General features: G+C 41.3%; 1 long non-coding RNA gene across 1 annotated transcript in view; it reads left to right on the top strand.

Annotated features, from left to right (window-relative positions):
* Positions 1-2,091: 2,091 nt before the first annotated feature.
* The window catches only part of LOC308051432, a 293,823-nt gene continuing 269,564 nt past the window's right edge, over positions 2,092-26,350 (top strand). Inside the window, exon 1 of the long non-coding RNA XR_013923489.1 lies at positions 2,092-2,135. This is a non-coding gene — a long non-coding RNA (uncharacterized lncRNA). The remainder of the gene's footprint in view (positions 2,136-26,350) is intronic.

Here is a 26,350-nt window from a genome sequence, read left to right as displayed (position 1 = left end):
GGAGGCCTTTCTATCTATTTGTTAACACGGAGGGTGGAACGGCCTTCGGGGTCCTAACGCAAGAATGGGCAAGTAAAAAGAAACCCGTAGGATATTATTCCAAATTATTAGATCCAGTTAGTCGCTGCTGGCCTACCTGTTTACAGGCCATAGTTGCTACTGCTCTCTTAGTCGAAGAAGTCGGGAAAATAACTATGGGAGGAGAATTAAAGGTATACACACCTCATAATATACGAGGGGTATTACAGCAGAAAGCTGACAAATGGATTACGGATGCTAGGTTACTGAAATATGAAGGAATCCTATTGCACTCTCCTAAGTTAGAGCTTGAAACCACTAATTTACAGAATCCAGCCCAATTTTTGTATGGGGAACCGAGTGAATCTCCTTCCCATGATTGTATCAGGGTAATAGAATATCAAACCAAGATAAGGGAGGATTTAGAGGAAGAGGAGTTGTTATGTGGAGAAAAATTGTTCGTAGATGGATCATCGCGGGTAGTAGACGGGAAGAGGAAGTCAGGATACGCTATAATAGACGGGAACAGTTGGACAATTAAAGAATCGGGTCCCCTTAACATAAGTTGGTCGGCACAAGCCTGCGAACTATTCGCAGTATTGAGGGCATTACAGTTGTTAAAAGATAAGAGAGGAACAATATTTACGGATTCTAAATATGCATTTGGGGTAGTTCACACGTTCGGAAAAATTTGGGAAGAGAGGGGCCTAATGAATTCTCAGGGTAAAGGATTAATACATGAGACCTTAATAAAGCAAACTTTGGAGGCATTAAGAGGGCCCAAACAAATTGCGGTAGTTTATGTAAAGGGCCATCGAAAGGGAACCTCCACGCAAATAAGAGGGAACAATTTAGCAGACGAGGAAGCTAAGAAAGCTGCGTTACTGGTAATAACAGCAGTCGAACAGGATCCTGTACAAACTAAGTATGCTATGAGATTTACAAATCAGGAAAAGGAAAAATTGGAGCAAATGGGAGTAGTTGAACAAGAAGGAAAGTGGTGGCTACCTGACGAGAGGGAAATGCTCCCGAAAGGAGTAGCTTGGCGAGTCTTGAGAGAGTTTCATAGACAAACCCATTGGGGAGTACAGGCTCTGGTAGATCAATTCGCTAATAAATATATGGCCCTGGGAGTGTATGATCTAGCAAAAAGAATCGTTGGAGAATGTTTAACATGTCAAAAGATAAATAAACAGCGCCTTAGGGAAAGAGTCCCCGAGGGGAGGCAACTAGCCAAGAAGCCATTCGAAAGGATTCAGGTAGACTTTACGGAGTTACCGAAGGTAGGCAGATATAAGTATCTCCTAGTTTTGGTTGATCACCTAACTCACTTTGTCGAAGCCTTTCCGGTAGCTCGGGCCACTGCAAGGACGGTAGTAAAAATGTTATTAGAGCATATCATACCTAGATATGGGATCATGTCGGTTATCGATTCGGACAGAGGGCCCCATTTTACTTCCAAAATAATTAGAGAAACGTTAGAAGCTCTGGGAACCAAATGGGAGTATCACACTCCTTGGCACCCCCAGAGTTCAGGGAAAGTTGAAAGAATGAACAGAGAAATTAAAAAGCACCTAACCAAATTAATGATAGAGACCAAAATGAGCTGGGTGAAGTGCCTCCCCTTAGCCCTCTTGAACATAAGGACACAACCGAGGGCTGATACAGGACTTTCCTCCTTTGAAATGTTATATGGAGTGCCCTATGATTTGGAGAAACCAATAGAACACCCTAAAGTGGAAGAAAAGATGTTACAAGAATACCTTATAGAGCTCATGAAAAGGAGGCAAGAACTGTTAAAGCGAGGCCTGGTGGTTCAAAGACCACCTTTAGATATAGCAACACATAGTATTAAACCAGGAGATCAAGTACTCATAAAAACATAGAAGGAATCATCGTTAACCCCTCACTGGGAGGGACCTTTCCTTGTTTTACTCACCACAGATACCGCAGTCCGCACCTCGGAAAGAGGTTGGACACACGCTAGTCGAGTAAAGGGTCCTATTCTGCACACAGACTGGGAAGTCGCCGGGAAACCGGATGAGTTGAAGCTGACCTTCAAGAGGAAACAGACACGTGACGCATAGCCCTGGATACCAGGCTTTTTATGGACAATTGTAAGGAATTATAGAAGTCGCACATCGCATGTCCTGTATGTAAGCAATGCAATCCGTGGGTATGTCGCGTGTGTAACGGGTGCGGGATATAGCAGTGGAAAAAGTTTCCTTATGTTGAACGATGGTGTAATGAGTGTTGGGGAAAAACCTTAGATGTCATTAGGATATTAATAATCACTGGACGAGAACATAGCACGGATCCTAGTTACGAATACTGTAGAAGAGATTGGTACAAAACTGTTGCACAATTAGAGGAAGAACTTATAGTTAGGGATATAGAGTGTAATAAAACTATTCAGGTACCCTCTGTTTGGACTGTAAGTCCAGACATTTGGGAAATAACCAAGAGGAAGTGTAAGAAGCTGTGGAGAGTTTTTGGGCCGTATGCTGTGAACAAGCCAGGGCTTGTTGTGGCTGTGGTGCACTAGGACCATGCGGAGATATACAGAAGCTGGTCTGCCCTCGACCCAGGCTGCAGGAGGGCGCCGTCGTCGTCGCTGCGCATGTGGACAGTGCCCTGCAGCTAATCACCATCGTGGGATGGGAAGAGTGACTGCATGTGTAACCAATCGTAGCCTGTGCTTGCCGCATGGCCTTTTGGGTATAGAGTATATAAGGGTTGGAAAAACGTGGTCTCGGGGACATTGATATTCAGTGTTGTTAAGAGTTCATTAAAGGGTATTGATGGTAAATTCATATTGAATTAGATTCTTTACTCTCGCGGCCCGCCCGTCGTGCTCAAAGAGGTCCTGCCGGCAGTTTTGCATTCTCCACGTCGTCTCACGACAAGAAGCGTTTTGGTAAGAAAAGATACAGGAAGTGTTCCAAACCCTGTGAGGATTCAGGACAGTGGCCAAAATCTTGTATTCGAAAATAGCCCTATTGGGTTGAGTATTAGAAAGTGGGTTGTGGCAGAACAAGAAGAGAATTCAGGAGGCAGTTCCCTGAAGACTACAACTGCTGCCGAGAAGATAACTTACCCGGCTACTCTGAAGCAACAGAGTAGGCCCAGGGCAAGGCAGAGGGGTATCCTTGTGGGGATTGGCAAGTGCCTCCGAAAACTTCTAAAATAAAGCAGCTCCATTAAGCAGAACAACTCTCAACAAAATGAACCTCCACTGGCTGATTTTCAGCCAACTAAGGGCTGGGTCGCTCTCCCTAATCCTCCTTACCTTACCGGTAATAATAGCAATAAACCAAGGGAGTTCCCATCAACCTTTTAAATGGACCCTCTATCGATGGGAGGACCAAACGATAATACAACAACAAACCACATCAGGGTCACCCTCTTTTACTCCAACCTTATGCCAATTAGTTGAGGTTAGGCCATGCCTTAACGAAATGGGGTTTTATACGTGCCCTAGCACAGGGCCCTCATTTTGTAATACCCCAGGACACTATTATTGCGCTTACTGGGGGTGTGAAACAATTGCCTCAAATTGGCAGATTCCTCAGGCCAATGTGGATAAGTTTTTAAAGGTTGAATGGAGACCTCCAGGATGCATTTCCCCTACGGGACTCAGGGGCGGGATGCAATTAGCTCGCCGTGGGAAGCTAGAACCCGATGGCAACTGTAAATACATAGTCATGAACATAACAAATCCTGAACATAATGGATGGCTTGTTGGAAAAACCTGGGGAATGCGGTATTATCAGCCGGGTGATGATAGAGGAGGCATGTTTATCATAAAGAAGGAAGAAGTTAAACCAACCTTTCGAGCAATAGGTCTCAATCCAGTAGTAAAATCCACCCCCCCTCTAGGTAGGGAAACAAAGACAGTAGAAAAAGAGACTATAATAGTAAGAGAGGAAACTGTCACTGAAGCCTTGAAATCTCTGAATACTGAAGCCTCAGAATCTTTGAATCCTCTATGGGAAATTATCCGGGCTACTTATCAAACCCTAAACTATACTCAACCCAACCTAACCACTGGTTGCTGATTGTGTTATAACGTTAATCCACCTTTTTATGAAGCTATAGGGGATAATCGTCTGTATACCACAAGCAAGGAGTCTGCGCCTATTCAGTGTCTTTGGGAAAAGCAGAAAAGAGGGATAACTATTGTGGGAAACTGCAGCGGGTCTGTGGAATCCTTGTCAGAAAATATGGGGGTAGAGATCAGCCTTGAAGATATTAAGATTTACCCTTGAGAAGGATGGGAGTAAAGGAGTATCCGGAGATATGGAGTTGTACCCGTGAGAGAGGAGAGATGTACCCGTGAGAGAGAAGGGGATAGAAGAATAACATGGATGATAGCAAGTTTAACCAATGAGATGTTAGTGCTGTAACTTGTAACCAATAGTGAAAAGACACATGAACTGGCAGAATTGTATAAAAATGCACTTGTAGCAATAAATGGCATCTATTACTTTCATCTTGAAAGAATTTGGTCCATGTCGCTTGTCCGTCTCAACAGCGACATGTGGTGACCCCGACGTGATCCTGCCTGAAGAGGATCTCGCCTAACAAGGTGACAGCGGAAAGCTGTGAACAGCCGAAGAGCTGTGGAGATGGAGCCCGGTACAGCTGATAAGAACAGCCAAGGAGAGCTGTCGAAGATCCGGATCGATTGAAAAGACACCTCGCTAAGGAGGAGGTGAGCTACCGGGAACATGGGGGGAAACATATCTAAAGAAGAGGGTACTATATTATCTACATGGAAGCTGCTTCTGAAGAAGCAGGGTGTTAGTCTTCCGGAACTGACTTTAAGGAAAATGTTACTATGGGGCAAAGCACAAGGTTTAGAGGTTAATCCTGTGACAGCATTTAGTGTGTCACAATGGATGGACTTGGGGGATAAACTGTTCGACAGTGCTACCCAAGGGTCCAAGGAAGCAACTGAACTGTTAACAACCTGGCGCTTGCTATTAGATACTCTGAAAGAGTTAAAAAAGCAACAGGATAAGGCAGAGGAGGCGGAGGGGGATGGTCTTCTTGGCTCTTCTGGGCCAGATTCGGAGGAAAAAGCAAGATTAAGTACTACCCCGACCCCCCCTGTTGCTAAAGAGCCGTCAAAACCGCCCAAGTCCATATTATCTGATACGGATAAGGATCCGCGGCACTTAATTGAAAAGTTAAAAGGAATAAAGGAGGAGCGTACGTATGTGTGGCCCCGAGATCAGGAAAAAATTGTGAAAGAGTCGTATACATATGTGTGGCCCCGAGATCAGAAAAAAACTGTGAAAGAGTCGTATACATATGTGTGGCCCCGAGATCAGTTAAAAGCTATGAAAGACTCACATGAAAAAACAGCGTTATGGTCTCGGGAGGGGCCCTCAGAGAACCAGTCGGAGCACCAGTCGGAGCAGTGCGTTCGGCCGACCGCTCCGCTGTCATCAATTACGGCTCAAACCTCTCCTCTATCATCAGCAACCGCGGTTCCGCCGTCTGCGTCACCGCCATTAATCACAGCTCAACCCTCTGCCCCGCCGCTATTAGTCGCGGAAGGAAAAAACGGACATTTTTTTTCCTACCCCCCCTTGCCTGCAGATTTAGGTTGGGAGGACCCCCCCGTGGTGAGCCAGACCGAGTCAAATAATGCAATTCCTATGGATTCGAGCCCCCCCAACCTGCCCCCACCCCCTCCCCCGCACTGCTGCGGAGCAAATTCCTGAGGGTGGGGGTGGAGTTTCAGAGTGTAAACTGAACTTACCAAACAGCTGGGATTTACCCTCAGCTTCGATTACAGTTAGACCCCGGGATCCTGTACGTTTCTGGAAAAGTGTAAAGGCAAAAGCAATGGAGTTGGGGGACTGGGATTTATCTGAAACTATATTGGTTCCTACCTCTGCTATTGAGGTGCCACCCGTTGAACCTGCTGACCCTATGGCGTTTCCCGTCGTATACCATAACCCTGCAGGGGAGGAGCCCCATGAGCACATTCCTTATTCCTGGAGAGTTATTCAAGATTTGCAAAAAGCTACTGCTCAGTACGGGCCTAACTCCCCTGCAGTTATGCAGCTGTTACGGTTGTTATCTATGGAAACTATGACTCCCTACGATGTTTCTCAGCTAGCTCAGATTATTTTTCAACCTGTACAGCTCTTAATGTTTCGAAGTATTTGGCAGCAAAGAGCTGAAGCACAAGCAGTGGTAAACGTACGCTACCCACAAACTGATCCCCGTTCTTCTACTGGTGTGGATGTATTAATGGGCTCGGGACAGTTTATTGATCCGCAACTTCAAGCGCAATGGCCTCCTTTAGTGCTTGAGCAAGTGAAGGGCATAGGAATCCAGGCTATAATGAGAACAGCAGAGCTAGCAGAACCAAAACAGAGATATACTGCTATCAGGCAGGGTCCTAAAGAGCCGTTTCTTTCCTTCGTTGAAAGGTTACTAGCGTCTGTCGAACGTCAGGTATTCGATGCGAATGTCCGGGGACTGCTAGTAAAACAGCTGGCTCGTGATAATGCTAATACAGATTGCCAAAAAGTGATTGAAGCTTTGCCAGGGGATCCAACTTTAGAAGCAATGATTACTGCTTGTGCCAAGGTCGATTCAGTGGAACATAAAATGGCTGCACTTGCTGCTGCTATGACAGCAGCTAAAATACAACATCAAAGGTGCTATGAACGCAGTCGGTATGGTCATGTGAGACTCCTCAGTTCAAGTAAAAACAAACCCGCTTCAAAAGCTGTACACACACCTGTCTATGATACAGTCTCAGTAACTTGCTTCAAATGTAGAAAAAAGGGGACATTTTTCTAGGCAGTGCCATTCTAGGTATCATTCTAACGGACAGCTACTGCCACAGGGAAACGGCAAGACGAGCGCGAGGGGGCGCGTGCGGACACAAATGCCTCCTTCAACAACGCCTTGCAACCCTGGCAATCCGATTCTGGGGTCAGTGCACATGCAGCCCTCTGTGACACACTATCAGGAAAAACCAGCGGAGCAGCCGGGATGGATGTATCCACCGCCCACACAGTAACTATAATGACTCAAGAGGTGCATAAAGTGCCCCTGGATGCTTGGGGGCCAATTGGCAGGGGACTGAGTGCCTTGTTAATAGGCCAATCAAGTAGCACCCTGCAAGGATTAATGGTACACGTGGGGGTTATTGATGCAGACTATACAGGACAAATTTGTGCCTTGGTTTCCACAGCGACACCACCTGTGACAATACAAAAAGGAACACTTTTAGCAAAACTTGTGCCCTTTTTGAGTTCTGTTCCTAGGACTGAGCAAATTCTTCATGGGGACAATGGACCTGGTTCAACTGGAAAGCCACTTATTTTTTGGTCCCAAACAGTGTCAGAGAAAAGGCCACAAATGGTTTGTACACTCATAATGGATGCTTTTGTTCCCAACCAGGTGACCCTTACTGGACTGCTTCATACAGGAGCAGATGTCACTATAATTTCACAGCAGGACTGGCCTCCTTCTTGGCCCTTGGTTTCAAATACTGTGGGTGTGATGGGACTGGGTGGAGTCGCGAACAGTTTGATGTCAGCTAAACCAATAGTGATTGTTAATCCTGAAAACCAAAGGGCTACAGTGAGACCTTATGTGGCCCCAGCCCCGCTAAATTTGTGGGGGAGGGATTGCCTAGGGCAGTGGGGAGTACGAATAACTATGGATTTTTAACAGGGGTCACTGTGCTGCAGGGTGTTTCTCGGCCCACTTTAGCACTGAGATGGCTAACTGACAAACCAGTATGGGTTAATCAGTGGCCCCTTGCTCAGGAAAAACTTACGGCCCTTCAATCTCTTGTGATGGAACAGCTAGCTGCGGGACACATAGAGGCCTCACATAGCCCTTGGAATACTCCTGTGTTTGTTATCAAAAAGAAGTCTGGAAAATGGAGGTTATTACATGACCTACGAAAGGTTAATGAGGTTATGGCAACTATGGGAGCCTTGCAACCAGGTTTACCTTCTCCTACAATGATTCCAATGCAATGGGAAATTGTTGTAATAGATTTGGAAGATTGTTTCTTTACTATTCCTTTAGCAGAACAAGACATGGAAAAGTTCGCCTTTACTGTTCCATCTGTAAATAACGGAGAGCCAGCGAAAAGGTATCATTGGAAAGTGCTGCCACAAGGGATGAAAAATTTGCCTACCATATGTCAATGGTATGTGGCAAAAGCTTTGAGTCCAGTACGTGCTTTGTTTCCATCAGGATACTGCTATCATTATATGGATGACATTTTGTTGGCTGCAGCAACGCCACAAGAATTGAGTGAAATGGAAAATAAAGCACATGAGTCATTAAATCAGTATGGGCTGGTTATTGCACCTGAGAAGGTGCAACGACAACAGCCATGGCTTTATTTGGGCATGAAAATTTTGGATCAGACAGTGATACCACAACCTATAAAACTACAAGTAAAAATTGAAACCCTGAATGACGTACAAAAATTGGCAGGAATGATCAATTGGGTAAGGCCTTATGTAGGAATCCCCTCTTCTCAATTGCAGCCATTGTTTGATCTCTTGTGCGGTGATACTGATATTTCTGCCCCTCGCACCTTGACAACAGAAGTACAGCAGGTAATTGCAAAAATTGAACAAGCAATCAGTAATAAGCACGTATGGAGAATTGATTTGACAGTGTCTGTACAAGCGATTATTTTGATTGATCAATGTATTCCTTTTGCTATGATCGCACAATGGCATGAGAAGTGGGAAGATCCTCTACATATTTTAGAGTGGGTTTTTTTGCCAGTCAAATCAAAAAAGACAGCCCCAGGTCTTTTTGAACTGGTGGCTCAAGCAATTATTAAAATCAGATCACGTTGCATGGAATTAATGGCAAGGGATCCAGAAACGATCATGCTTCCTGTGCAAAGTGATTATTTTGAGTGGTGTATGGCTAATAGCTCTGCACTACAAGCAGCCATGATGAATTATACGGGTCAAATCAGTTATCATTTGCCCTCGCATTCAGTGATTAAGCTAGGCAGTCAGGTAAGATTTGGTCAGAAGCAATTGAATCAATCAAGCCCAGTAAATGGACCTACAGTATTTACAGATGGATCAGGAAGGACGGGCAAGGCAGCCATTGTTTGAAAGGATGGGTCACAGTGGCGACATAAAGTAGAATATCAGGAAGGATCACCACAAGTGGTCGAACTTAGAGCAATGACCATGGCATTTCAGGCCTTTCCTGGCCCTGTGAATATTGTGACAGACTCTGCTTATGTGGCTGGGCTTGTACAACGGTTGGATAAAGCTGTATTGGGACATGTGTCTAATGAAAAGTTATTTGGTATTTTAAAACTGTTATGGCTTGAAATTCAGAAACGTCACCATGAATATTATGTCATGCATGTTAAAAGTCATACTACGTTACCAGGTTTCATAATAGAAGGAAATGCAAAAGCAGATTCTTTAGTTTCAGCAGTGACTTTAGGACCTGTTCCTGATGTTAAACAACAGGCAATAGCATCACATCATTTCTATCATCAAGGCTATCGTGCTTTGAGACGACACTTTGGCATTTCAAATTCTGAGGCACGTGCTATTGTTGCTGCGTGCCCTGATTGTCAAGGTCAGCATATTCCTACTTATTATGGTACCAATCCCCGTGGCCTTCGAGCCTTGCAAATTTGGCAAACTGATGTTACACATGTACCTGAATTTGGGCGGGGCGCTTGAAGTATGTTCATGTCTCTATAGACACTTTTTCTTCTGCTATCGTTGCCACTGCTCATACTGCAGAATCTGCACGAGATGTAATACGTCATTGGCAGCGTGCGTTTTCCTTCTTGGGTGTTCCGCAACAGGTAAAAACAGACAATGGCTCAGCATATGTATCTCGAAAAGTTGCTTCATTTTTGCAGCTCTGGGGAGTATCTCATGTTACGGGTATTCCTCATTCTCCTACAGGGCAAAGTATTGTGGAACGTGCTCATGGCACGCTCAAGCGTTTTCTTTTAAAACAAAAAGGAGGAATGTTGGGTGAACCACCTGATGCACGCTTGGCTAAAGTCACATATGTTTTAAACTTTTTGCAGGTTTCTGATGATGCCCAGATGCCGCCCATTCTACGTCACTTTTCCTCTTTAGTGGCTCAGGAAAGGGTGGGTCCAGGGGCAAAAGTGTTGGTGCGGGATTTGCGCACAGGACAATGGACGGGTCCACATGAATTATTAACCTGGGGGAGAGGCTATGCTTGTGTCTCTACAGATCAAGGACCACAATGGTTGCCTGCGCGAAATGTGAAACCTGTGTTGCCTTCCTAATGATGACTACTGCAGCTGCTTCATCTTGGATGCCTGCGCAGACAAAAACTAACATGTCGATTACTTTAGCCAATATGACTGGCCAGGACTCCATTTGCCTAGCTATGGCATCTCCGGAAAACCCGTTCCACACATGCTTGGTTGGCATCCCCCTTGATGACTACAGCAGCATCACACAACTGTTTCAAAATAGTGGTCGGTGCAGAGGCATTGCAACAAACTGTAATAATACCAACATGGCACTTTGGATTAACTGTCTCCCAGAAATAGACATTGAACCACAGGAACTGGAATTGCTGGGATCTGTACCCATGGATGCTTGTATCCAGCTGGTTTGTGAAAAGTGCCAGGACAATATGCTAAAGCATGAATGGATAAGACTGCAAAATGTTAATGCTACCCTTGATGACTACAGAAATGAAACTCGTTGGTGCAATGCCTCTCAGAAGAATCCAAGGGGTGTTGTTAACAATGTGGGACAGCGACCCTGAAAACTCCCGTATGGTGTATTCTTGATCTGCGGAGATAGAGCCTGGCCAGGAATTCCTTCTAATGCTGTTGGAGGACCATGTAGTTTGGGACGATTAACTCTCTTAATGCCAAATGTATCCATGATAGTCGATCACAGAAAAGCGACACGGGAAAAACGTTTTTTGCATGCATATAAGTCAAAATGTGATGACAAAGTAGATTCTTGGGGATCAGGGTTAAGGGTTTTAGGATCTCTTGTACCTGGTGTTGGCACAGCTAAAGCTCTAAATACTTTAGAAAAATTAGGATGTTGGCTAGCTAAGCAAACTAACAGAACTTCTAAGGCCTTAAGTGGACTTTTGCTAGATGTAGATTCTGTAAGACATGCTACACTGCAGAATAGAGCCGCAATAGATTTTTTGTTATTAGCTCAAGGGCACGGGTGTGAAGATTTTGATGGTATGTGCTGTATGAACTTGTCAGATCATTCTGAATCAATTCATAAAAGCATACAATTGCTGAAAGAGGGGGTTCAAAGGTTACAAGCTGATGATGGATGGGATTGGTTAAATAAGTTGTTGAGTAGCTGGGGGCTTTCAGGATGGTTGTTATCAGTAGTGAAAACAGGACTGATCATTTTGATGATTGTTGTGTTTGTGTTACTAATGTTGCCATGCATGATTTCTCTGCTGCAAAGGGCCCTGCAGCGGACAATGAGGGCAGCATTTTTAGCACAAATACAAAAAGGGGGAATTGTGGAAAACTGCAGCGGGTCTGTGGAATCCTTGTCAGAAAATATGGGGGTAGAGATCAGCCTTGAAGATATTAAGATTTACCCTTGAGAAGGATGGGAGTAAAGGAGTATCCGGAGATATGGAGTTGTACCCGTGAGAGAGGAGAGATGTACCCGTGAGAGAGAAGGGGATAGAAGAATAACATGGATGATAGCAAGTTTAACCAATGAGATGTTAGTGCTGTAACTTGTAACCAATAGTGAAAAGACACATGAACTGGCAGAATTGTATAAAAATGCACTTGTAGCAATAAATGGCATCTATTACTTTCATCTTGAAAGAATTTGGTCCACGTCGCTTGTCCGTCTCAACCGCGACAAACTATGCAACATGTAACTGGGATAGGGACTTGTATAGGTAAAGTACCAAATTCCAAGAGGTCACTTTGTGGTAATATCATACCGAGCCTTAAGGAAACCACAGGATATATTATTCCCCCGAATGGAACAAAATTGATATGGTCCAGGACGGGACTTACTCCATGTGTGTCTTTAAAGGTGTTTAACAGTTCCCGAGAGTATTGCATGTCAGTTACCATTATTCCAAGGATATTATATCATCAAGAAGATGTGATGTATGATATTTGGGATACAGGGCTCCATCGTACCAAGCGAGAACCCATTACGGCTATTACTATAGCCACGTTGCTAGGGTTAGGGGTAGCCGGAGCAGGAACAGGGATAGCTTCACTTGTTCAACAAAATCAAGGATTCAATTCCTTGAAGACTGCGATAGATGAGGACCTAGAGAGGATTGAAAACTCCATAACCGCCTTAGAGAGATCTCTAACCTCACTATCTGAAGTGGTGTTACAAAACAGGAGAGGGATGGATCTCCTTTTCTTACAGCAAGGGGGACTATGCGCAGCCTTGAAGGAAGAGTGTTGTTTTTATGCAGATCACACAGGGGTAGTCCGAGACTCGATGGCAAAATTAAGGGAGAGACTGGAACAGAGAAAAAGGGAAAGAGAAGCTGCAAAAGGGTGGTACGAGTCTTGGTTTACTCAGTCCCCGTGGCTAACTACATTGCTATCCACAATAGCTGGACCCTTGATAATATTATTACTTACCCTAACCTTTGGACCCTGTATCCTAAATCGACTTATTGGACTAGTTAAAAGCCGTATAGAGCAGGTACACCTTATGCTGCTACAAAGATATGGTACTGATGAAGAAGCTGAAATGATCTTACTAGCCCAAGTAGCGGTAACTCGATTTGATCAACAAATAGATGCTCGAAAGGAAAGGGGGGAATTGTAATAGATAATGGTCAAGGTTGTTGAACAAATCGAGTAGGGTTCAATCATATTATGCATATCGTTGTAAGAAGTAATTGCGCTTGTGCAAGTTTCATTATATTTTGTAAAAAATAGTAGTTAAGCCAATGGCCGGATGCCGGGCCCCAACCCAGCCAATGGCCGGATGCTGGACCCCAACCAAGCCAATGGCTGGATGGTGCAACAGATAACAGAGCGCCCGAATGGTGCAACAGATAACAGAGCGCCCAGATGGTGCAACAGATAACAGAACTCCAGAGGCAGAAACACCAAGGGAGACCCAGCAACATCTCTCACTGTCGACTAGCCAACCAGGAGCTAACTTGTCAGGGTGTCCCAGCGCGTGAACAAGTGTATAACATATATAAGCACATACGAAAAGTTGAGTTTTGTGCCGTCGGTGGAACTGAGCTTCCCCCGGTCACCCAGCGCTGTTTTGCCTAATTACTGCTTGCTTTAAATTTGCTTGCTCAATAAAATTAATTAATTGGCTCAAAGACTCGTCTTCATTTATAACACTTGTCTTGTTGCGTAAGCTTGTCTAAACCTTTCAATAGCAAGTGAAATCCCCTCTAGAAGTCTTCTTGAACACATAATGAACAACTGTGCTTACCTATCTTTATTAGGCTGTTTCACCTCCTCCTGCTGTGATGTCAACAGGGAGAAATCTGCAAAATCAGTACTGTGTATCTCAAAGGAAATTAAAACTTTGATTTTGTAAATGATTCATACTACTGAAAAATAACACAGTGCAGTTTTCTTCATACAGTATTCTGTACTCAATGCTCTTACTCTGAAAATCTTGATAGGCAAAACGCTGTTTAATATTTTCCAGAAAACTTTATGTGGCAATTTGAAGTATATCTATACTATCTGGCAGAAAAGGTTAGTACTTTAAACATGTATCGATTTTTTTTTTCCTGTTGTTAGAAATGGAAAAGACAATCTGTGTTCCTTTTTAACTCTGAAGGTTATTTTGTAGTACCTGAGTATCTAATATTCCTTTTCTTGAGCAAGTGTGAAGGGCTGAAACCTTAAAGCACTAACCAAGTAAGTGCTTGATTTATTTTTAAGCTATCTGCTTTTAAAATGTGGCTTTATTTGGCTGTGCTATCTTTTTTACCTGGTAGATACGTTCTGATTACATCAGCTTTAACACTGAGGGTACAGAGAGGTGAAAGACTGTTGACATTAGTATTTAATTTTTAAGCAACAGTTCAGAGGTTAATACGTTCCTGTGGGACTGAAAATGCGAGAATTGCCCCAGGTTAGGAAAATCAACTTTGAACTGGAATGAGGAGAGGAACATCTCGATCTCATTTTCTGCATTAGTATCTTAAAGTATAATCCCTCCGCAGATTATCTCAGAATTTTTTTTCACTAATTTATGTTTAGAAAACTGTTATCCCCAAATGTGGCACTTCTTGTAACTCTTCAGGTTAAAAATTATTTTAGAAGACTAGAGATGTGTTTGTCTGTATTTGTGTGGCAGTCGCACAACCTCCCCATGAGGTCCGGAGCCTTCAACAGGGCAGCTGATGGCTCTTTAGCACCTTTTGTCCCCGCTGTGCCTGCCCTGAGGGACCCACCTCGGTCGGTGCCCACAGTCACATCCCCACATCCTAGGGTACCGTGGCTCCTCAGGTCACCTTCCCCCGGCTGGGGCGGCAAGAGGGGTGGGACCTTCGGTCAACAGACAAGGTCCTCAGTCAATGAGGTGCTCAGGCCCGGAGAAACTTCTGGACCACGTCTGTGATGCCCACAGCTCGCTCCGACCCGGCTATAAAATGGGGCCCGCACTCAACACATTCTTTTGGCTGGTCTTCTCGGAGCAGCGGGGGTGTGGCTGGAGCCCTTCCCTCAGATCAGGGACACCATCTAAGGAGTATTCCTGGGATTGAGCCCCCACCTGTTCCTTCGTGAGTTATTATTTTTTCTGGATGTATCCTTGAGCGAGTCCTTGTCCCCCCTCCTTGTTCCTCCCTCCCTGCGTACCTTTGGGCGAGAGAGGCCTCTTCTTTCTGTGAGTGGGGCCTGCACCCTGTGTATCCTCATTATTCTTATGTGGTCATACAGTAATAATATTCTCAACTAGTATCTGAGCCCGTGTTTCGTAATGTCTGAATGCTGAATAGTTTTGGAGAAACCCGATTTCTAGTTGACTTTCTTGCTAAACAGTTCTGGCTAGAGTAAAGTCTGTTTGAAGCTTGTTGCCTGCCTAAATCGACTTCTGGTATGCCTCTGTGACAATGTGTATGTATATAAAATGTATGCATTCCCTTATGTATCTGATTGAGTGGACCTGTAGGCTGCCCAGTTACCAGCTGGAGATCTGAGGGGCGTTCTTCAGAGGTGAAGTTCATTTCCAGCAAGTTCGTCTTCTTGCAAAAGTGGGGAGACCTTTAGGGGTGAGGAGAAGCTTTGGCAGCACAACTCTGGGCAGGCAGGCAGGCCAACCTTCTCAGTTTTGTGTTAAAAATGTCAACGGAATTGATGTGTCCTTTTGAACTTGATTCTACTGTGTCAGCATCTTTTTCAGGAAAAAAAAAATGTTCTACTAGTGCATTTTTTTTTATTAGATCTAATTGTAATTCTCATTTCCGTTAGAAAGAGATTGTATATTCTCATAGCCCTACTTCTAGATGAAGGGAATTACAATGAGCCTTTCGTTTTTATGGCCAAGTATGTAAATAGAATGGTGGAATCCAATACTGTATAATTACATCGATCACTAAGTCTGTGGTTTTGTTCCTGTAAGTCTCTCCTGAAATATTACACAGTAAGGAGGACTAAAACAGTACTTTTTAAAAGCAGCAACATAAACAACAGCAACAATAGTTTAAATGCAATTATTAAAGAATTGAAACATTCAGATTCCCTGCACATCAGTTCAAATGGACCTCACTTGAGATGATTTTATTTTGGGGGTGGAGGGTGGGAAACAAGTTCCTTTTTGTTCAGTCATTTTCCTTTTAACTGAACTATGCTGTTCCCATGCTCATCATATTTCAGGATAAATATTCAGCTTGGTAAACTACAGACCTATGTGAACATTTGCTTATTCATTGTGCATATGGGAAAAATGCAGCGCATTTTCTGTTTTCTATACACACATTCATACAATACTTTTGGGGTTTGATTATTTAGTCAGTTTTGAGCATCTGAACTTTACACTTGTGGATAATAGTGTTTTCAGGTATCGTGGTTGGCTTATTCAGGCTTTTATAGAGACGTTGCTACCTCCTAGTTCAGTTTCCAGTACAAACACAACACGTTAGCTTCTGCAAAATGATCAAATACAGCGGCTGTTTGAATGGGATAAAAATCAAAATATTAAATTTGCTGAATGGTACAAATATTTGACTGATAATTCATTTGCTCATCTCTGATTAGGAATAGGTTTTGTAAAAGCCTTCTCAAACCTAGAACAAACTCAAGGACTTAATCCCACTAATCCTCCAAAGCTGAAATACCTAAAAAATGTCAGGTTAGTTTTGCAGCATGCCCTGTTGGTCATGCAAGTCAGCAGAGTCAGGTCCTAGAAAACAAACTGGCAGGTTACCAGGTCAAGCTGAGAGCTGCAATGCATTTTTTGGGGTCCCAGAATCTAACCAGTCCAAAGCATTGTGGCTTGTGCATCCGAATTTAGAGGCATGGATCTAAACTCTTTTCTACCCATGCTCAGGATTAAACAATGTAAAGTGTTCAAAAACTCCCTCATGTGACTGTTAGTTTACTTGGTATTGTATAAAAAAAAAAATCCTTCCCACCAGTACTTTTTAGTTCTCCTGTTACACAGCTTTGTGCTTAAGGCGGAACTTGTTCTTAGTTAAGCACCTAAGAAAGCTGCAGAAGAGATAGTTTTAGTTCAGCATCACTAGGTTTTCTTATCTAGTTGAAACTGCACAGACTTCTGCAAAATGTTGGTTGAAGAAAAAGAAACGTTAGGAGCTAGAAGCCAAAAGAACAGTGCAAAGCAGTAGGGGAGGGGGAATAAAAAGCATAAAAGTAACGCAAGATTAAATTAGCCAAAAAATGGTGGAAGCAAGCTAACAATTTATGTTCAGTAGCTACGTAATACTTCTTTTGTTGTCCTGTCCAGTGAGAATAAGCTGAATGATGGATGCAGTCACACCCTTCTTTGAACCATGAGAACATGCCACTTGTAGCTGTGAACTAACAGACATCACTTCCATTAAAAGTAAGAAGATGGCGTTTTCTCCGCCTCTTCATATGCATTTGTAGGAGATAGCATGATAAAAGCTACAGGGTTAATGGAAAAATATCTAATTTTATGGTCTGATACCTCCATAATCTTTAGGATTTCAGAAAAGTATTTTTGTTTCTAGCCTAAATTTATTTGAGATACTGTATTGAAGGATTTAATTTAGATAATGTGCATACCCTCATATTTAAAATTAAAATACTCAAAGATTTTCTAGATCACTGGGGAAAATGATTATATTACTTGCTAGCATGCTGTTTATCCTTCACAGATGTTTATGTAGTACTCAGCATTTCTTTTCCATCACTTTTGTTTTCTGCATCTGCTGAAGAATTCTTTAGTGGATTTTCCCCATGAAGTGCTGTTCAAAATACTCTAATCTTTGTGTTGTTTCAAATTTTCTTTTCTCAACATGCTACTTTACATGCAATAATCTAGCTATTACTGCAACTGTCTTTCTCCATGGGCAATTTGTACTGTTGTAGTTCAACAACAGTTAGTTTCTATGCAATATTGTATTGGTTCTGTTACTTTTAATTATTAAGAAAGTAAGCTGAAAGAAAATAAGCTTTAACGTTATTTTTAAGAAGGGATAACAGGATGTGTATGATGCTACTTCTGTAGGCTGACTGGCCTCAGTCATACCATCTCCCACAATATGCTCTGTTTCAGCCACATGGTTAAAGCAACACAGAGAGCTACTATTTCTGTAATAAAAATAAAACCACTAAAGGTCCAGCATACTTTGATTTTGGAAGTAAGCTCTTCATAAACACTTACCTGCATAAGTTCGTGATTAACTGAAATTATGCCAGTACAGCATCTTTACAGGTTATTGTTACACAGCTTGCAAAAGTCTAAATCTATTTCAAATGTCAATATAATGCTAAGAATACCTTCTGGCTACAAAAAAAAAAAACACACATAGTCTGGGCTCTTTTCATTACATTTCATTTCATCAGACTTCACTTGAAGCAACTAAAATATATATACTTAACTTTCACTGTTCTGCCGGATGAATTAGAAAGGAAACAGAATAGCAAAATAGCCTTTTGCCTTTATAGTTAGGGTAGAAAAGTGTGATTGTGAAAGTAGAACATGAATATATGCATAAATGTTCAACTCTTTCACAGACCACCAGGGCTATCTGGAGACATCCCGGCAAATTTAGCCACAGGGCACACTAGCTCACATTTCATTCAATAGCATAGAAGTTGTATACATTGAAGCCAGAGTAATGTATTCTATCATGTTCCTATTTGCTATATGTAAACCAAAAATGCCTGTGTTTTGTTACAGATAAACATTCAAAAGAGGAATTAGAAGAGTTTACCTAAAGAGATCCCAAAGCCAAATACCTCACATTATTCCTTCACTAACTTTAAATTCTTCCTTAGGTCTTCTGAGTTCTAAATCTAATTTTTATATTAATCTATATAAATCCAATTTTACATTAATTTATGTTAAGTGATCGCTACAGCAACTAGGACACAAAACAGTGAATAAAAGCCTACCTGACAAAGCTAAAAAAGAACACTTGCACTGCACCTGAGGAGCGAAACATACTGCTTCTACACCCAATTACTTTACACCGTCTGCTGACAACAGAAAATATTGTAGATCTCCTTCAGCACGTTCCACAACAAATCTGTTGAAATTTGTGCTTTCTCCCAAAATCCATTATGTTTCTGTATAGCAGAAGGAAAACATATTTCCATATTAAAAAAAAAAAGGTATAGACATTTTTATTTGGCATTAAAACACTTCAGTTGAAGCCATATTTTCCATCAGAAGATGTATGTTTCCCGATACATATTTTATTAACGTTATAATCATATTTATCTGCAGAACCCCAAGAATTCTTACAAAAGCAAATATGCAACATGCATCATGTTTCCCAGATTTTGTGAATTCCTTCTTTCTCTTCAAATTTCCCCAAGAAATTTCTTTACGCTGTTTTCTGGACTATAAATCAGAATTTCTCATGGGAATAAAAAAAAGTGTACCTCTTGATTCTAAGCAAATAACAGTTTCTGAATGAATCTCTGCTATAAATTAAGAAGCCCAAGGGTGTAATTACACAAATAAATTATTCAGAGGTAGATTTACTGTATTTTGGCCATTCTGTTAAAAGTCTACACATACATGCTCTTTCTCTGAAGTAATTGAAGCTATTTTACCTTAAATTCAAAAAGATATGTGCATACTTACACAACATTGTCAGAGAATGGATTTTCTTGGCTTTATGCCTGATTTGAAAAAGTAAAATTGAAAGTATTATGCCACAATTAATGATATCCTACTTGTGATATTATTATGTTCTTTCTTATATTAAAAAAGGAAAATAAAAAATGCAGACTATTAATTTCAAAATCTATAGGAGAAACTTCTCATTAGAAAACCCTCACCCCTTTAAAAAGCCCAGTCTTCACTAACATCACGCTATCAAAAAGTAAAAGCTAATACGTTAAAGTTTCTTTTTATTATGTGCCTCTGAGTTCTGAGCCTTGCAGGGCTTTTCATGATCATCTTTCATAATCAAGAAAGACAAGAGATTTTCACCACATGAGTTCTGAAATAAGTATATGCTCACATAGGTCTAATTTAATTGCAACTGTAGCAATACTTCTGATAAGAAGTCACATGTCATGAAGGGCAAAAACTGTAAATGTTTCTCTGCACGCAAGGAACCATCTCTGTGACCTGAGAGTGACTTTTCCACTAAATATAATCCTATTAGTTCAGTGTTTCTTCATTTTTTCCACATTATGAAATATCTAACATGTTCTAAGTAGATTTCTTTTTCTTTCTTTTTCTTTTTTTTTTTTTTTTTCTAATTTGTTGCAAAGACATAGTTGTTGTGATAGATAGCAACAGGAAAGTGTATTTGGAAAAATCAATAGTAAGAGCAAAGGTGTGAAACAGCTTGCCCTTTGTCACTGTGGTCTGGTTACTGAGATGAACAAAAATCTTAAAGAGTAATGAAATAACAAAAGGCAATCAGAAAATGAAAGGCAAGTCATTTCAAGAAATATTTCCTCTACAACATTAGGAGTTGTAGAGGAACTGGAGGAACAAACAAAAACAAGAACAACTCCCTTTGACCTTTGGATAAAAAATAAAACATTATAGTTTTCAATTAATAGAATGCTAACTCACATAAGTTGCAATTATAATTCTGAGTACATTGACTTGCTTCTATGGGCCAAAATTCATTGATAGATTTTGAGTGGTTTTGTCACAGTTTCCCTTTGAAGACTGGGACAGTTTCATGATGATGCACATGTGAGTAGAAGCCTCACAAAGGACTCTCATGGCCTAGAGAGGCTAAAGGGAACATTCTTACCAAGTTATTTCATTTACTTCAAACTGAATGTTTGTTTGTTCTTATATCCGCTTCCCAAATATTTCTAAAGATATCAGCAATAAACCCCTTCAGATTCTCAGGAATAGCACAGGTAGGTGATGCAAATATACTTGGCTTTATATTGTAAACAGATAGTGATATACTAACAACATTTTTAGTCCATTTTTTATGTAATAAAATGTTAAAAGTGATATTCCTCCTCCTACTTTCATGTCGCCTGTAATGCAACTTTGTATCAAAGCAGCAAACAAAAATCTTGCAATGTCAGTATTACAGTAAGGTAAGCATTTACTTTTTTCAATTCACAGTTATCTACTAAAATTCATACTTCAAAAACCAAACTGAAAAGTAAAAGGTGAATTGTTTTGCAAAGATTTCAGCAGTTCAAATCAGGTGTCTTTTTTACTTAAAATTATCCCTTACAAAAAGACATATGCCATCCCATCCATTTAAATTTATTATATGGAGAAGGCAGTATATTATCATTAACATTGGAATGTAAACTTTAGGATTTCTTTGTGAATGTTGCACAACCTTACATAACACCGGGTTTTATTAAAGCCCACAAACACTCATAAAACAGAAAAGCTTGTAAGTACTGAAGTGCTAGTTGCGTATATCATATGAAACATGTTCAGGACACCTAAGTGTGGAATGAAGTGGTCGGTTACTATTTTGAGACCTCACTCTGCCTTTTATCTAGTATGGTTTATCACCAAGAATGCTATGCCAGCCCGAGCCCGAAAACAGGAGCTCATCAACTGGCAATGCAAGGAACATCATTTGATTAACCAAATGTAGTTTTTCACTTTGAAGGCAGCCAGCAAAACATGTGACCCAGGGGCTGCAGCACTCACCAAGGTGCCTGCAATGTATCTGGAAGGTAATGAAACAGAATTGGACAGAAGAGAAATGGAAAAACAGGTGTCGAATGAATTTGCATGCACGGGGCTGATTTAGCAAGTGAGCTATCGAAAGCTGATGCCACACTGGCTTTAAACCAGTGTGCTGTTCCAAGGCAAGCCAGTCACTTTCCCTGTCCCATGTATTACAGGAACCATCATTGCAAATCCTCCCAGGAGGATAAGCAAAGCACTTTTACACACGTGCAGGGACTATGACTGTCATGACTCTGGCTGGTCAGATAAGCCAATTTTACCTCTCATGGCCTCTTTTTCCTCTCAGCTAAGATGGCTGAATTGGCTTCTGCCCCTAAATGCTGCAAAGCCCACAATGATCATGAATCAGAGCTCTTGGCCATGGTAGTTCATAGATCAATATATTAACAGAGACTAAAATCAATAATGGTTTGCATTAATGTGCTAGATTTTGAATTGCAGCACCTTAGGACAAGACCTACTGCTCTTCAGCCAGTTTTGGGACTTTTGAGTGTCACTCAGTAGATGTGATGGACAGCTGGAGGTGATAACCTCTTAAATTGACCTAGCTTGCATCAGTAAAGTTTGAGAAACAGAACTCATTAAAAACTCCTTTTCTCCGAATGCAAAAGAAGTATCTAAATCTTCTCAACTGCCCAGTCTAGCTTTCTACCCTTCTGGTGCTAGAAGAGAGGATCTTTTATTCATACTTTGTGTCTGCAAAGTCTTCCTTTCCATCATCTGTTTTCTTTATATTTTCCTCAGTTAAACTCAGAATAAACATCTAATATTTTTTCCTTGCCTATTGTTCAAACCTTGTAGTTTTGTTTAGTTAATAATCCTACCAGTACCTCTTGCTTTCTGTTCTAAATTAAGACTCCTCTTGACTTTACATAAACTGAACAACATACGAAAATACACAGTGAAATACCTAGAAGTTCTCAGCTCAATAACCTTTAAAACAGGAGAGTTATAATAGCATTATTAGTCATGACAATGCTTAGAGGTCATTTTTGTTTCAGAAGCATATCCTGTAACTCAGAAAAGTAGATATGAGCTGATAAAAAGAGCTGAAAGATCTATTCTCTATGAGTGCCTGTTGAATTCTTCCCCCTACACAAATACTGCAACATGCCATTCATTTTTATACATATACTGTCATATGGCAGCACATCAGAATAAGCTAATTACGGTAACCTTTCCTTTGTTTACTAAAAAAGAAAACAAACAAGAGGGGTTTGTTTGTTCCTATTTAAATACAATTGTGGAGAACACAAAGTGTGTAAGGTAAGAAGCAGAGCTGAGTGTGTCCAGGATTGTCCATGATTGTCCATATGTTCAGGGAAAAACAGGTTGGGGCTACAAAATAATTTTCTCCCAGGCTGAGACGCAGGAATTTTAAAATATTTTTGCTTTCTCTCATAGCTTGAAGAGTTGGTTGCTCACTTCACAGGTTCTCCTCACAGTTCCTTCTAACAAATTCCTTCTTGCTGCTCCATTGACCTAGGACATCAGTGATTCCCTGCATCTTTTTCATTGCCGCCCCATAGCTTTTGCACTAAAGTCTCAATTTTGCTCCAGAGTTTCTGTGTCCATATTGCAGCTGGAGTATGCAGGAGAAAGTAGCAAACCACCAGCTCCTGACTACTTCAACTTAACATATAAGGAAGTAAAAAAATCTCCCCATTCAGAATGGCCATTGGTTTCTGTCCTATACAGAGTGCCCAACAGCAAACAACACATACACTGTTAGTTGAGGTACTTCCAAGTTGTCACAGGTACTCACACCATGTTCCAAACAATATTTTGGCCAAGGTCAACTTCAGCACTTTGTAAATTACCAAAACCAGACTACACATACAATTAATTCCAGAGAAAGCCAGTTGCATAAATGTTAAAACATCTGTGCGAAGACAACACAGCCTGGTTAATGGGATGATATACAGATATTTCATTCCTGCCTTACCTATAAATAATTTTTCTGCTTGAGAAAATGAAACTGCAGCTGTGTTCTTGTGTCTACCTTCCACACTGAAGTGCTTTGGTGGTCCATCTAGCAATTTTTGGAGCACCTCATCCTATTTCTGTAAGTCACTCCTGTCATCTCCACTGTCTGCTGGGCACTATGCTTTGTTTACATGTCTGGTTTGATTTCCACTGCAATAATCTACAACGCTTTGGTAGTACCTTGAATACCTTATCTGAAGGGAAGGAAACTCCTACTTTCCATCTGCCTGTTGCATTGCTTCCAAAATATGGACACAGCTCAGACATTCTTGGCCTATGGTTTAAAAAAAAAAAAAAAAAAAAAAGAAAAAAAGTGTACAAATTTTGTGAGATAAGGCACAGAAAATAATATAGTGACTATGGCACTGCCTGAGCTGGGTCAGAATTCAAGTGCCGTAGAGCTGCAATCAGGATAATGGAATTTTAAACAGAAGCACAAGAAAGAGGACCATGCTTTTAAGACAGAAAACACATGTCTAACCAGACTCCAGCTCCCAAACCACAAAGAGCTGGACAGGATGCTAGAGTACAACTTAATTTCATGTCAACATGGGTAATGATCATAAAAATATCAATACTGAGACTAATGATTCCTTTTGAAGAATGAACCTGGCATCAGAAACTCTTCGGTTTGCTAGAAGTATGTCCAGGCAGTACATTAATGATTCAGACTCCTTTAACCTTCTTCCACCTCCACTGACTGCGACAGAGCAGGAAGTTTCCCAGCGTCATAGTGGCAGAGATGCTAAATAATTGCTACCTTGTTTTCATGGTACAAGCCAAACCATACCCATCCAGTTGTAGACCAGGTCTGCCTGTTTTCACAAAGGGTGGGTAGGAACTAGACTCTATTCTGACTTGAATTTCCACATGCTGCGTGTTAGTCTCTTACCAGTTGCTCAAAATTGTAATTAGTGCTCCTTCTTTCCTCTATCATTTGCCTGGTGAAAATGAAGCCTCCTGCATCCCCCCAACTCTGCCACCACCAAACACGGCCTTTGCATGACACTGTAGGAATCCTGCCACAGTGCCTGTTCATAGGTGAAAGTCAGGTCACTCTTGCTGCCCTCAGTGGTGCCCTCATGGTCTGCCTTGCCACATGCCCTACTCCTTACAGACAGCCCATGCACACACACAAATACCAGAGAAAACATTATACAGAATGTGGGTTTTGAGCATTTGGTAATATGATTAAAAAAACCCAAAACAAAACACAAAAACAAGTAAAATGAGAATAAGATAGGGAATTAAAGAAAAAGATCAGTGAACACTTTTGGTGTGTACAATAACATCATTAAAACTTCTTCAATTTCATAAAGGTAAAAAAGTCTGAAATTATTTTGTAAAACAAATCCTAAAAAATCTGTTTGGGTTTTTTTGTTTGTTTTGCTGAGGACCAATTCAGATATATTTAAAAAGCTTTTTTTAAATATAACTTTTTCATTTTTTTTATTATTCCCCTTCTCCAGTAAAGCTTTTATCAACATCATTTCTCATTTAGACCGAACCATAGAATAGTAATTTCCAAAGCACAAACAGGCATCCAACTACAAATGCAAATTACCAGGAAACCATCACCTTTTTTTATCTTAAAAGCCTGAAATGTTCTACACAACACAACACAACGATGTCTGAACATGTTGCTGGCAACCTGAAGTGGAATTTCAGACACAGAAAGTATACTTATTAGCCATAATATTACATGAAAGTACTAGTGTTTTGCAGATTCCTGAGTAGACAGGCATGGTCTCCTAAAACAGTAAGAAAAAAAAAAGCAGTGTTATTTTAGTGAACATCACGGATATGTACCCTCAGAAGACTCCACTTGCCTTTCTCCCATAGGTATCTGGGATTTGCTTCTGTGGATTAGCACAAGGCTGCCTGAAGAGCACTAGATGTAATCACCAACCTGACCTCATCAGAAACTGTATTCCCTTTCTCCCTCAACCTGTGCCCTTCTAGTGTAATTAATTAGATATCTGGCCTCATGCAGCCTCCTTAATGATAAATGTAATGCATTGCAGCAGCAAAACAGCATAAAAACCACCACTATCAGCTCTGTGGGCAAATAGGATGAAAAGTGAAAAAAGGATTTTCTGTCTTCAGCAAAGACACTCTAAGAACAGCAATACAAAAACCTGTGTCATGGATACAAACTAAAAAGGACTCCAGAAACCGAACAATAAACTCCCTTCATGCCCTCACACCAAATAAAAGAAGAAACAAAGGGGAAAAAACCCTCTTATTTACTACTACTGACATTAAATAACATGACATGACTACAGCAGGTGGTGTAGTCTTTTTTTTTTTTTTTTATACCCTCCCCAGAATATGAATACTCTTCAGTATACATGTCATGTCTGACCAGAGGGTAAAGCCAGGCTTCTGAGAATGCACCCAACTGAGAGAACACAGCCTTTATCAGGATGTCTCCAGCATAAAAAAAGGAAAGTTCACAAAAACTCCTGAGGAGGGTTTTACAACACATGGACCAAACGCTGAAGGAAAAGGGAGAGTTTCTGATACAAGGAAAGGCATGTTTGCACACACAGAGGCACATTCAAAGAGGAGTAGAAAAAGTCCTGTCATTGCCCGGACAAAGAATGGATTTGGTGCAGGGAATGGCATGAATGAGGTTTACAGCAGCTGAGTAACAAGACAGGGAATCCTACATTGCAACAACTCCCAGACATTACTTAGCTTATGCTGAAGGTGCTGCTTGCTTTACACATCCAGTCTGCAGTCTTTCTGGGATCTCCCCATGTCAGGGTATGCTTAAACCCCACCCCAGGGGGGCAGCTGGCACTGCACTATCCTGTTCCTTCCAGTTAATTTCTCAGTCCCAAATGTCATCATGGAAATCATGATCTTCCAATGTAGATGGACCCAATTAAGAGAAGCTGTCCTGTTGAATACTCCTTGTCACCCTCATTTTTTACATCTCAATGATTTGTTTTTCCCACTGATTCCACTTTCAAAGCACAAAGTCCTAAGAGGTCTTATGGAAG

Source organism: Nesoenas mayeri (genome assembly GCF_963082525.1).
Source record: "Nesoenas mayeri genome assembly, chromosome: W".
NCBI classification, from domain to species: domain Eukaryota; kingdom Metazoa; phylum Chordata; class Aves; order Columbiformes; family Columbidae; genus Nesoenas; species Nesoenas mayeri.
Note: the sequence above shows the minus strand (reverse complement) of the source record. Positions and strands in the feature narration are given on the sequence as shown.